General features: G+C 41.0%; 2 long non-coding RNA genes across 3 annotated transcripts; both read right to left on the bottom strand.

Annotated features, from left to right (window-relative positions):
- Positions 1–629: 629 nt before the first annotated feature.
- Positions 630–3,567, bottom strand: LOC308334796. The gene is made up of 5 exons (XR_013965927.1): positions 3,531–3,567; positions 3,001–3,322; positions 2,674–2,770; positions 2,147–2,233; positions 630–973 (listed from the first exon to the last, which is right to left on the bottom strand). It is a non-coding gene; the product is annotated as an uncharacterized lncRNA (long non-coding RNA).
- Positions 3,568–3,585: 18 nt separating this feature from the next.
- LOC308334794 lies at positions 3,586–9,874 on the bottom strand. Of its 2 annotated transcripts, XR_013965925.1 has the most exons (7): positions 9,612–9,874; positions 9,149–9,262; positions 6,138–8,191; positions 5,892–5,983; positions 5,572–5,620; positions 4,241–4,462; positions 3,586–3,835 (listed from the first exon to the last, which is right to left on the bottom strand). It is a non-coding gene; the product is annotated as an uncharacterized lncRNA (long non-coding RNA). The 2 variants fall into 2 exon arrangements; XR_013965926.1 differs by lacking the exon at positions 5,572–5,620 and having other exon boundaries at positions 9,612–9,873.
- Between the last annotated feature and the right edge of the window lie 749 nt (positions 9,875–10,623).

The raw sequence follows: 10,623 nt of genomic DNA, 5'->3' as shown, positions 1-10,623 counted from the left end.
AACCGGCAGTCTTGTAGCTCCTGCACAGGGCTCAAACACAAAGCACTAGGCTATTGCACATCTCATCCACAAGCTCAGCTTGCAGATTGGCCATCTTGACAGCTGCTCGACAGCTGCAAACGTCACAGCTTTCCAAAGACCGGAAATTGTCACCGCACAGGTGACGCAGCATCATTCTTCTGAAGCACATGATCGCAGAATTCAGAGTCCAGAGTCCAGAGTGCCAACAGCACTTATATCCCTCATTTAGGAAACCAGCGTGGAGACGTTCGCGGATAGCAGACTAGCCACGCAACAGCTGTAGTGAGTCTACAGTCCACCTGCCTGCTGGCAATATAGCCTGGTTGTGATATGTAGATGTGATTGATATTTTTTGTTTGTTTTTTTAAGTCATTCTATAACAACAACAAAGTAATTGAATTTATGTATTAATTGTATTTTATATATTACTATGTTATTACTAATTTTATGTATAACTATATTACTAATTGTATTTATTTGACGTATTACTAATTTTACTTCATGCATTACAAATTGTATTTGTTTTATGTATTACTGTTATTACTAATTTTATTTTTTATGCATTTATTTATTTTATGTATTACTGTTATTACTAATTTTATGCATTACTATATTGATAATTTGATTTATTTTATGTATTATTGTCTATATTACTAATTATATTTATTTTATCCATTACTATGCTATTACTAATTTTATTTTATGTATTACTAATTTTAATTTACTTTTATTTTACTATTTTAATTTACTTTTATTTTACTATAATCTATTTTTTTATCGTTCGTTTTATCAATTTATTTATATTATTATCTAGTTATTTATATTGGTTTATTATTTTATTGTTTAGAGCCCTGATTGATCACATCTACATATCACCACTACCAGTCAGGATCTGAGTGACTCAGAACCCTGGTGACCTCCAGATGGAGCCACACAGGAGACCAGCAACGTCCTAAAGAAAAGAAAGAAATGCTCATTACTACTTTGTTCCTAAAACAATATTGATTGAAATATTTATTAACAGTTTGCAGAATTACAGTACATGTCAAGCACAAACTCAATACAAAGACTGTTAACTGTAAGTGGACGACCCAATTAAGCATTACACTTGTTTACAAGAGGGTCCACCATGTTCAGATCATCAAAACATTTAGAGACGTACAAATAAGACACTTCTATATAGTCAAAGAACAGAACAGGAATTCATCATAAAGGAGGTAAAAAGGGAAAATAAACTTATACAGTGAGGGGAAAAAGGGAGTCAAGGGATTCACTTGTCTTAATGACTGTTGGTAGGGCGTTCCACATTTTGGTGGCATAGGAGTGAAAATAATTTAGTCCCTTGTTTGTGCCGAATCTGGGTTGTACATGCTTCGTTGCACTCCCTCTGGTGTTGTGGGTGTGGACTTCGTTAACATAAAGGAAGAATCTAGACAGGTACATGGGTATTTTGGTGGTGTATCGAATCTTGTGGACCAGACCCATTGCAAGATGCTGTACTCTGTCGTCGACCCTAAGCCATTCCAGCCTGTCAAAGTGGGCAGGAGTGAGGTAGGTTCGGGGGGTGAGGCCAAGTAGGAGCCTGACCAGTTTGTTTTGGGAGGTCTGGAGCCTAGTTTTAAGGGCCTTTGAGGTGCTGTGGTACCAGGAGGTGCATGCATAGTCAAAGAAACCTTGTACGAGGGCTCCTGTTAAGGTCTTCAAGGTGTTTTTGTTGACCAGTGAGGAGATCCTGTAAAGGAATCTTGTTCTTTGGTTGACTTTTTTGATTACGTTGGTGGCCATTTTATCACCGGAAAGATTAGCCTCCAGGATGGAACCTAGGTAGGTAATTTCATCTTTACGTGTGATAACATTGTCACCAACTCTAACCAAGAAGCCATTTGCCTTGCTGAGATTACTATTAGATCCAAAGAGAATGGATTCAGTTTTTCCCAGGTGTAAAGATAGTTTGTTATCAGCGAGCCAGGTGCAGATTCTACCGAGTTCAGAGCTGAGGGCCTTTTCAACCTGCAGTTTGTTCCTGTCTGAGACTAGCAGTGCCGAGTCATCTGCGAACAGGAACAAGTTGCAGTCACAAGCTGATGTCATGATCATAGTGTGTGTGCGTGTGTTGTATAGTTACCTTGCTGTGATGTAACTCCAAAGGTGATCAGAAATAGTTGCTCCATCGGCTAGAAACGTGCTCTTCACCGGCATGATGATCTTGTTCCTAAAAAAAGTCTATAGTCAACCCTAACTGATTACAGAACATGATATAAAAAAACACAACTAGAAGGATTTAGGCCTGTCACAATTACCTAATCGCCAAGTATTTGAGATACTTTTTTAGAGATTAGTCATAATCGTCTCCATGTTGAAAATGTTCATATATTGTCAAACATTTTAAAGAAATAATGGAAGCAACCGATCTACAAGCTCTAAACGTGTCACTTTGTAATTTTCTTCTCTTTTAGTGTATAAAGTTGTTGAATTATGCCATGTGCAGCTTTTTGTTTACAAAGCCTACAAAAGCCAAAGTTTTATTTAGAATGTTATGTTATGACGCAATTAAATTGTTACTAGTAATTTATTTGAGAAACAATTAAATCGGCCATTATAAAACCTCAAATTCCGACAGGCCTAAACGGGTTCCAGTGATGTCTACCGAACCTTCCAGCTCCATCCGAGCCTCCCAGCGACCCAGAAGTCCTCAGCGGAAACACCCAGGGAAAGCTTCGGATCTCGGGCATCGGCTGAGATCTGCATTCTAACAAAGAACGAAAGACAGACAGACAGACACACACGCACCCCAAATTAGCTTTGCTGTGTGTGTGTGTGTGTGTGTGTGTGTCCTGTCACAACATACACATGCACTTACAGTAACGTTTAAGAATAGGGATTGACCGATTATCGGCAACGGACGATTATTGGCTTTTTACTATAAAGCCTATAAAAAAGCCCCAACCCTAAAGCGGTTCGTACTGTCGAGTTCCTCACCGAAGCGGTTCGTATATGTTGAGTTCCTCTCCGAAGTCCTCCAGCGTCTACCCAGATCTCCGTCCTCCGTCCTCCCATCCATCCAGGCCCAGGTCCGAAGTCCTCCAGCGTCTACCCAGATCTCCGTCCTCTGTCCTCCCATCCATCCAGGCCCAGGTCCGAAGTCCTCCAGCGTCTACCCAGATCTCCGTCCTCTGTCCTCCCATCCATCCAGGCCCAGGTCCGAAGTCCTCCAGCGTCTACCCAGATCTCCGTCCTCCCATCCATCCATGGACAGACCTGCAGATCTCTAGAGGCTCCAGCTGCGTCTGCCATTTCCATCCTGAGAGAGAAAGAAGAAAGCATTAGCTCTACAAGCTCACAACACGTTGCAACGCGGTGTGAGCTTGTAGATCTGCTATTTTTGCTGATTTATCATAAAATATTTAAAACATTTGGATGACTGTAGTAAATGATGTCATTCTTCGTGCCATAACAGTACAAAAGCAGTTATCCATCCTCAGAAACAAGCCATAACTATTCCTACTCACAGCTCATCAGAGTCCTCTGAGGAAGCCCCCGGGGGGGGGGGGGGGGGGGGGGGAGCTTTGGAACGGATCTCTGTCCGGGAACATCAGCTCGTCTATCGATATCTCCATTCTAACAAAGAAAGAAAAGAAAAAAAACACACCAAATTAGCTTTGCTCTGTGTGTGCATGTGTGTGTGTGTGTGTGTGCGTGTACCCTGTCCAGCAGTGGCGTTCCAGCGACGTCTACCCAGATCTCCGTCCTCCCATCCATCCATGGACAGACCTGCAGATCTCTAGAGGCTTCAGCTGCGTCTGCCATTTCCATCCTGAGAGAGGAAGAAGAAAGCATTAGCTCTACAAGCTCACAACACGTTGCAACGCGGTGTGAGCTTGTAGATCTGCTATTTTTTGCTGAACGCTCCCCCCAGAATAGGGATGCTGGGGTTTTAAGACTTTGATTAGCTTGGAAGGCTGACAGACATTCAACCACAGTGCCACTAGGAGGCAGCAACACATGTACAGTCCTCAACATATTTTGTCATTTTTTATTCAAGTGCTTCTAAAAGCAGATGAGATATTGACTCTCAAACTATTGTGCAGAGTCATTTAGATTTATCATAAAATATTTAAAACATTTGGATGACTGTAGTAAATGATGCCATTCTTCGTGCCATAACAGTACAAAAGCAGTTATCCATCCTCAGAAACAAGAAAGAACTATTCCTACTCACAGCTCATCAGAGTCCTCTGAGGAAGCCCCCGGGGGGGGGGGGAGCTTTGGAACGGATCTCTGTCCGGGAACATCAGCTCGTCTATCGATATCCATTCTAACAAAGAAAGAAAAGAAAAAAAACACACCAAATTAGCTTTGCTCTGTGTGTGCATGTGTGTGTGTGTGTGCGTGTACCCTGTCCAGCAGTGGCGTTCCAGCGACGTCTCCCACGATCTCCATCCTAACAAAGAAATAAAGATTGATTAGAGTGACCAAGAGCCAGATATATATTATATATATCATATATATATATATAGCCTAGTCCTACATCAAACTTTTATTTATAGAGAAATTTTAAAACAGAAGCTAAACATATCACTTGCAGTAATCAACGTTTAAAGGACCACGTCACCACTTTTCAACCTATCTTCATTATACTAGTCCTCACTAATAATGGCTACCATTTTTTTGGTGTCTCATAGGACTGTGGGCAGTTCAGAAACCCGTCCACCAGTGACATCATCGATAAGGATTCCAAGCTATTAGAAACGGCAGGCTTTCTAGTCCTGAAAAGTTGCAATGCAAATGGAAGCCATCGTTCTCACGATAATAAAAATCTAAACATTTTTGTAAATAAATATTGTTTAAAAAGAAACTGCCTAACGATGATGTCACTGGTGGATGAGTTTCTGAACAGCACAGTCCTCCTATGAGGATCGTGTTCATAAAAAACGGCAAAATAAAGTATCATTTGCTGCTGTCATTTAGACGAGAACCGTGTCCACAGGAGGTGAAAACGCAACGAAGTGAAACCACCTCCCAGAGTGGAAATCTTTTAGAACGCCGTTTCCTATGGTCTCCATATAAACAGGCAAAACGGTGGATACGCAAAAATTGTGACATCATGGCTTACGTCAGCTCTGGTCGGCTCACCCGTGTCCTACGTTTTTACATGGTGTCATAGGCATGCGTCAGTTGCTAGGGGAAACGAACAACAACAACCATGTCGGATAGTCCGGTTTGCTGGGGGTGTGATGAGGACGCGACGTTTGTTTACTTTCTGTGTAGAAGAAGAACGGAAGTAGTTCTACGCATGCGTGACTTATGTCTATGGTTTATATATGCGCTGCGTCACACGGACCCCACAAGGACACGCGCCACCTAGCGACCTGGCATATATATGCATGCACTTTGTAGCGTTTTCATTAAAGTGTGCGTTCTCATGTAAATGGTCCAAAAAAATGAGAACGCAACGGGACTTTGACGTGTTATATGGAGATGGTCGCCGTCTAAAAGAGGCCTGAGTAGGATCTTTTTTTACTATAGAGTTCTTACTGTGCGGTTCCTCACCTGGCAGGCCCAGGTCCGAAGTCCTCCGGCATCTACCCAGATCTCCGGCCTAAGAAAGAAAGACATGTAAAGACAATATTTTGCAGCTTTTGTTGAGCTGCAAATTCAGAACCACTTAAACCCTCTATATATATTTTTTTTTTTATTATAAAACAGACCTTTAAAGAGAGCATTTGGTAAGTGTCATTAAGACTTTGATTAGCTTGGAGAGCTGACAGACATTCAACCAGTGCCACTAGGAGGAATCATACTGCCATGCTATACTTCGTACCATAACAGTACAACAGATATCCATCCCAAAAAGAAATATTCCTACTCACAGCTCATCAGAAGTCCTCAGAGGAAACCCCCGGGAGGGAGGCTTTGGAACGGATCTCTGTCCTTCCACGACGTCTACCACGACCCATCCACCCTAAGAAAGAAACAAAAGATTAATTTAAGTGACCAAGAGCCAGATATACGTACATTGTGTCCTTTCACATCATACACAAAATGTATAGAGAACATTTAAAACAGAAGCCGACCATACCATTCGCAGTAATAGAAAAGTCTAAGTGGTTTCTTACTTTGAGCCGCCTTCAGAGCCCCCCCATGCAGATTCATCCATGGACAGCGAGAACTGCAGATGTCCACCTGTAGGGGCTCCGGTTGAGCCTCGCAGCATCTGGAATGAAGACATGGTGGTTATAATCGATGAATGGCTTTGCACATCACTCACATGTTGTTGCCGCCAATAGGAATTTGTGATGTCTGTGTGGCGACAATTGCTGTGTGTCTGTTTTTTTATAATACATACAATTTATATAGCACTTTTCAAGGTACCCAAAGTTGCTTCACAAAACAGTAAAAACAAATTTATTTTAAAATAAACTAGATTAAAAAGGTTCAAAACTAGAATTTTTTGGCATGTTTGTGAAGCTTTTCGGTTCCACACCAGTAACTGCTGTTCAACACTAACAGCTACATCCATGACCTCCCTGCAACAACATCAATGAAGTATGGCTATGCAGACGACCCGAGTACTGTGTCCCAGTCTGGAGCCGTAGCTCTCATGTCAAGAAGCTGGATGCTGCCCTCAACACCGGATGGGCCACCCCAAACAAACTGCCTGCCTGTTCTCGCTGGAATCACTCCAACAGAGGTCAGACGAGAAGCAGCCACGCTGGCCCTCACCGGGAAGGCACAGCTGAGTGAATCCCAGCCATCTCCTCCACAAGGTCGTCAGAGACACCACAGCACACGTGCCTCAAGTCACGGTGCCCTTTGCCACAACACACACACACACCAAGTCACGGCGACCTTTGCCACAGCACACGTGCCTCAAGTCACTGTGCCCCTTTGCCACACAGGCCCAGGAACTGCTCCACACAACACCAGCTGACACCTCCAAGGCATCATGGGTGAAGGCAAGACAGAGGGACCAGTGGAATACATTGAGGACCCCAAATATGTTCTTTGCCAGCACCTCCCCTGCAAGGAGTGGACAACCCTCAAAGCAGAAGTGGGACATCTCGGACAGTGCCCACTGTGAATGCAAGGATCCACTACAGACTGTGGAACACGTAATGACCATTTTCCCCAAATACCGGCCACCGAATGGTGATCGTGGCTTAGATGACCTAGACAATGACACATTGTACTGGCTTGCTGCAACAGAGCTGAAGTTCTATGGACATACGGCAGAAGATGTTTAAGAAACTTGTTTTTTGTAATTTCGGCAAACCTTTGTGGCATTTAATTTATGGAACATGTGGATGTTTCTTTATTTATTGGTGAAGTTTTAGTGCCACTTGTGGCATTCTTTGAAATGTATTGACACATTTGATATATGTTTTTGTTAGGGATGTCCGATATTATCGGCCGATAAAGGCATTAAAAATGAATAACCCTAACCCTTAATTTTACTTTATTTATTCTTTTACATTAAAAACATCTATACAAGCTCACAATACAATAAGACACATGTGAGCTTGTGAGAGATTAGATCATTTTAGATGAGACATTTTGCATAATGAGTAATTATTAATAATTACTTTTGGTATTTTAAGTACATTTTATACCAAAACCTTTGTACCTTTACTCGAGTACATGTTGAATTGTAACGGAGTATTTCTATATTGCAGTATTGCCTACTTTTATTTAAGTAAAAAGTTTGAGTTATGTTTCCACCACTGGAAAAAGCCTGCATATCGGTATCTGTTGATATCGGCAATTAGGAGTTGGACAATATCCAACACTGACTGTCGGACATCCCTTGATTTGTGTGATTTTTGTGCAGCTTTTAGTGAGTTTGTGGCATTTTGTGCAGGGTGCAGCTTTTGTTTGTTTGTTTTGTGAACGACCAAAGAGCACACCCAGTATGTATCACAAGGCTATTCCACCAGTCAGGTGTACTTATATCTACATCTCATAAGCGGCCATGAACTTAACACCACAGATATCACAATTTGACTTTGGCAGCAGCAAGAAACGACTGATATGCAAAGCTCTTCAGCCATGCTTCTCTCTATACAAACACTCATAATGTCCACATGGACATCTTAGCTGTCAGGATGGGGTGGTTCACACAGGAGACCAGGTTCAGTGTTCTAGCAGCATCTACGGTCATCTCCATCTACATCTAGAAAGAAAGACATCAGAAGCTGACCATATCACTCACAGTAATAGAAATATTTTAAAAGGATCTCTGGCTAATAAGACAAATATTCCTTAACATTATACTTGCCATCTATAACTAAAATTGTAAAATATAAACCAGTTAAATATTTTATTTCTTTCATATAATCTTTTACTACATAGGAACTGTTCCCGTCGCAGGTTTATGATGTCCATGTATGGTCCAGCGCTATGGAATGCACTTGCTAATAAAAAGTACTTAAAATATTGCTTTGATGCTTATATCAATTAAGCTGTTTTTGTATTAGCAAACACACGGACAGGCCTATTTCATACTGGAGTAATTCATCCGCTTAATTTACATACATCAGTAAAACGTGACGTGACGTCCGTATTTAGAATACAACAGCAGCGCTTATTTTCCAGATCCAAACTTAGTGTTGTTAGGATCATTAACTGGAATTACTTTTTCAATGGCCCCATATTTCGTTAAACATTCAACTAGTTTGTCGTCTGTCTCTGCTGTGTTGTTTTGACTTTTGACAAGTACAGACTTTGTCACATTAACCCCTGATTGTTCAATGAAATCCATCATGAAAATATTCAGGCAAAATATTCAGAAAACTTCAAAACTTCAATGGTTTTCACACGTATTGAGCTCCTGGCTAGCTCGCCACATGTAGCTAGTGGCTCAATGGGTGAGATTGACTGCGTGTAAAGTAAACCAGGTTCGGAAAAGGAGCTCAATGTGTGTATGAAAACCAAGGAAATAAGGGAGGCAGAAACTGGAGTTAAAGTGTAACTGAGATATTATTATTATTCAAAAACAACTTAAACAACTGTGAACATTATAGAAAATAATAAACCAAAAAAATGGGGGCCCTTTAAATGTGGTGACTGTCCAGGTTCCTAGCTAGGGGAAATTCAGTCTCTTTCTCCAGGGGGGGAGAATTGGGTTTACCACATTTGTGGAGGGAGGGGGGCGTCGAAGTCCGGGTCGGCTCACCAGGTTCCGTACCAGCCGGTACGAGAACCATCCAAGTGGGTTTCCTTTTAATGAAACAAAAAACCTGACCTGCAAGGCCAGGTGTCTACATCAGTCTTTTGTTCAGAAAAGTCATTGTTGTACAACTTTAAATAAAACTATTAAATGAATAAAGAGTTCGATTTGATCAGGATCGAATCTTTAATCATTTATCTAATAAGTCTATATCTTTACATGCATGTTTTTAGAAAATAAAATTCAAAGTATTTTATAATATATATAATTATATAACATATATATATTATAATAGAATACACCAATATTAATTATTAAACAAAAAGTTCAAACATAACTCATAAATCAAATGCTTTCAAAATAAACAAACAGTTAACCAGTTGATCCAAGTTACAGTTAATGACACCAAGCCTATATGACTCACCGAAGAGTATTCCAAGATTGTCACAGTGAATCTGCTACCTCTGCCATGCTGCTGCCAAACAATTCGGCCATCTTGTAAAGGTGGAAGTGGGAGTGGGGTGTGTAGGACCTGATGTCACTTTTATACTGCCTTGATTGACAGTTGACATGGGTTGCCATTCGTGGGTTGCCATGTTGGCTGGGTTACACGTTGCACAAAGCTTGCTTAATAGCGACATCAATTCATTCCAATCCACATTAAATGTCGCGCTCTGTGCGTTCATTCATCCGTATGGTATCGCTCATTTCATTAGCTTCAATAGCGTGACACATCGATTATGGTTAGATCCTTCCAATCGATCCAATTTCCCCCATGAGGATCATCAGAACTCTTCGGCTCTGATTGAATATAACAGGACTGGTCTGACTCTGGTCCTGTCCCACCCTGACTGACTGACCCTACACATCCATTCGAGTCCTGGGGTCCCGGGGGGCGGGGTTTTCAGGGGGTCCCCTCCCCAGCTAAATCAAAATCATTGATAGTTAATAGGAACCAAATGGATCATGGTCCCGCCCCTCGCAGACGGCCAAAGCCCAAAGGGTTGCTGTTGGCTCCTTTGGTGTAATGTTACATTTATTCCAGCAGAGGACGACTTCTGCCTATATATTATTTCGTTTTGTGTCACTCTCTTCGACTCAGGTGTCAGCTGTCAAAACTTACTGTCAAAAATATACAAGAGACACATCCCTCGAAACATCAATAATCGACACCCGACTGGTTCTGAGATACAAACGTACAATCTATTAAACAGCTGGAAGTGGGCTTCATTTCATACATTACATTTCTAGGAATTAGGAATTCCTATAGTCTTCAAAGTAGCCCAAAAAATAAGGAATTCTAAATGTATTTATTATTAAATATTATTATTATTAATAATAATAATACTGTTTTAACATTTTCATTATTTATTGTTATTATTATAATTATTATGTTATTAATAATAGTATTACCTAGTCTACAACTTTCAACTGGT

This window comes from Protomyctophum bolini (assembly GCF_963924005.1).
Source record: "Protomyctophum bolini genome assembly, chromosome: 19".
NCBI classification, from domain to species: Eukaryota; Metazoa; Chordata; class Actinopteri; order Myctophiformes; family Myctophidae; genus Protomyctophum; species Protomyctophum bolini.
Note: the sequence above shows the minus strand (reverse complement) of the source record. Positions and strands in the feature narration are given on the sequence as shown.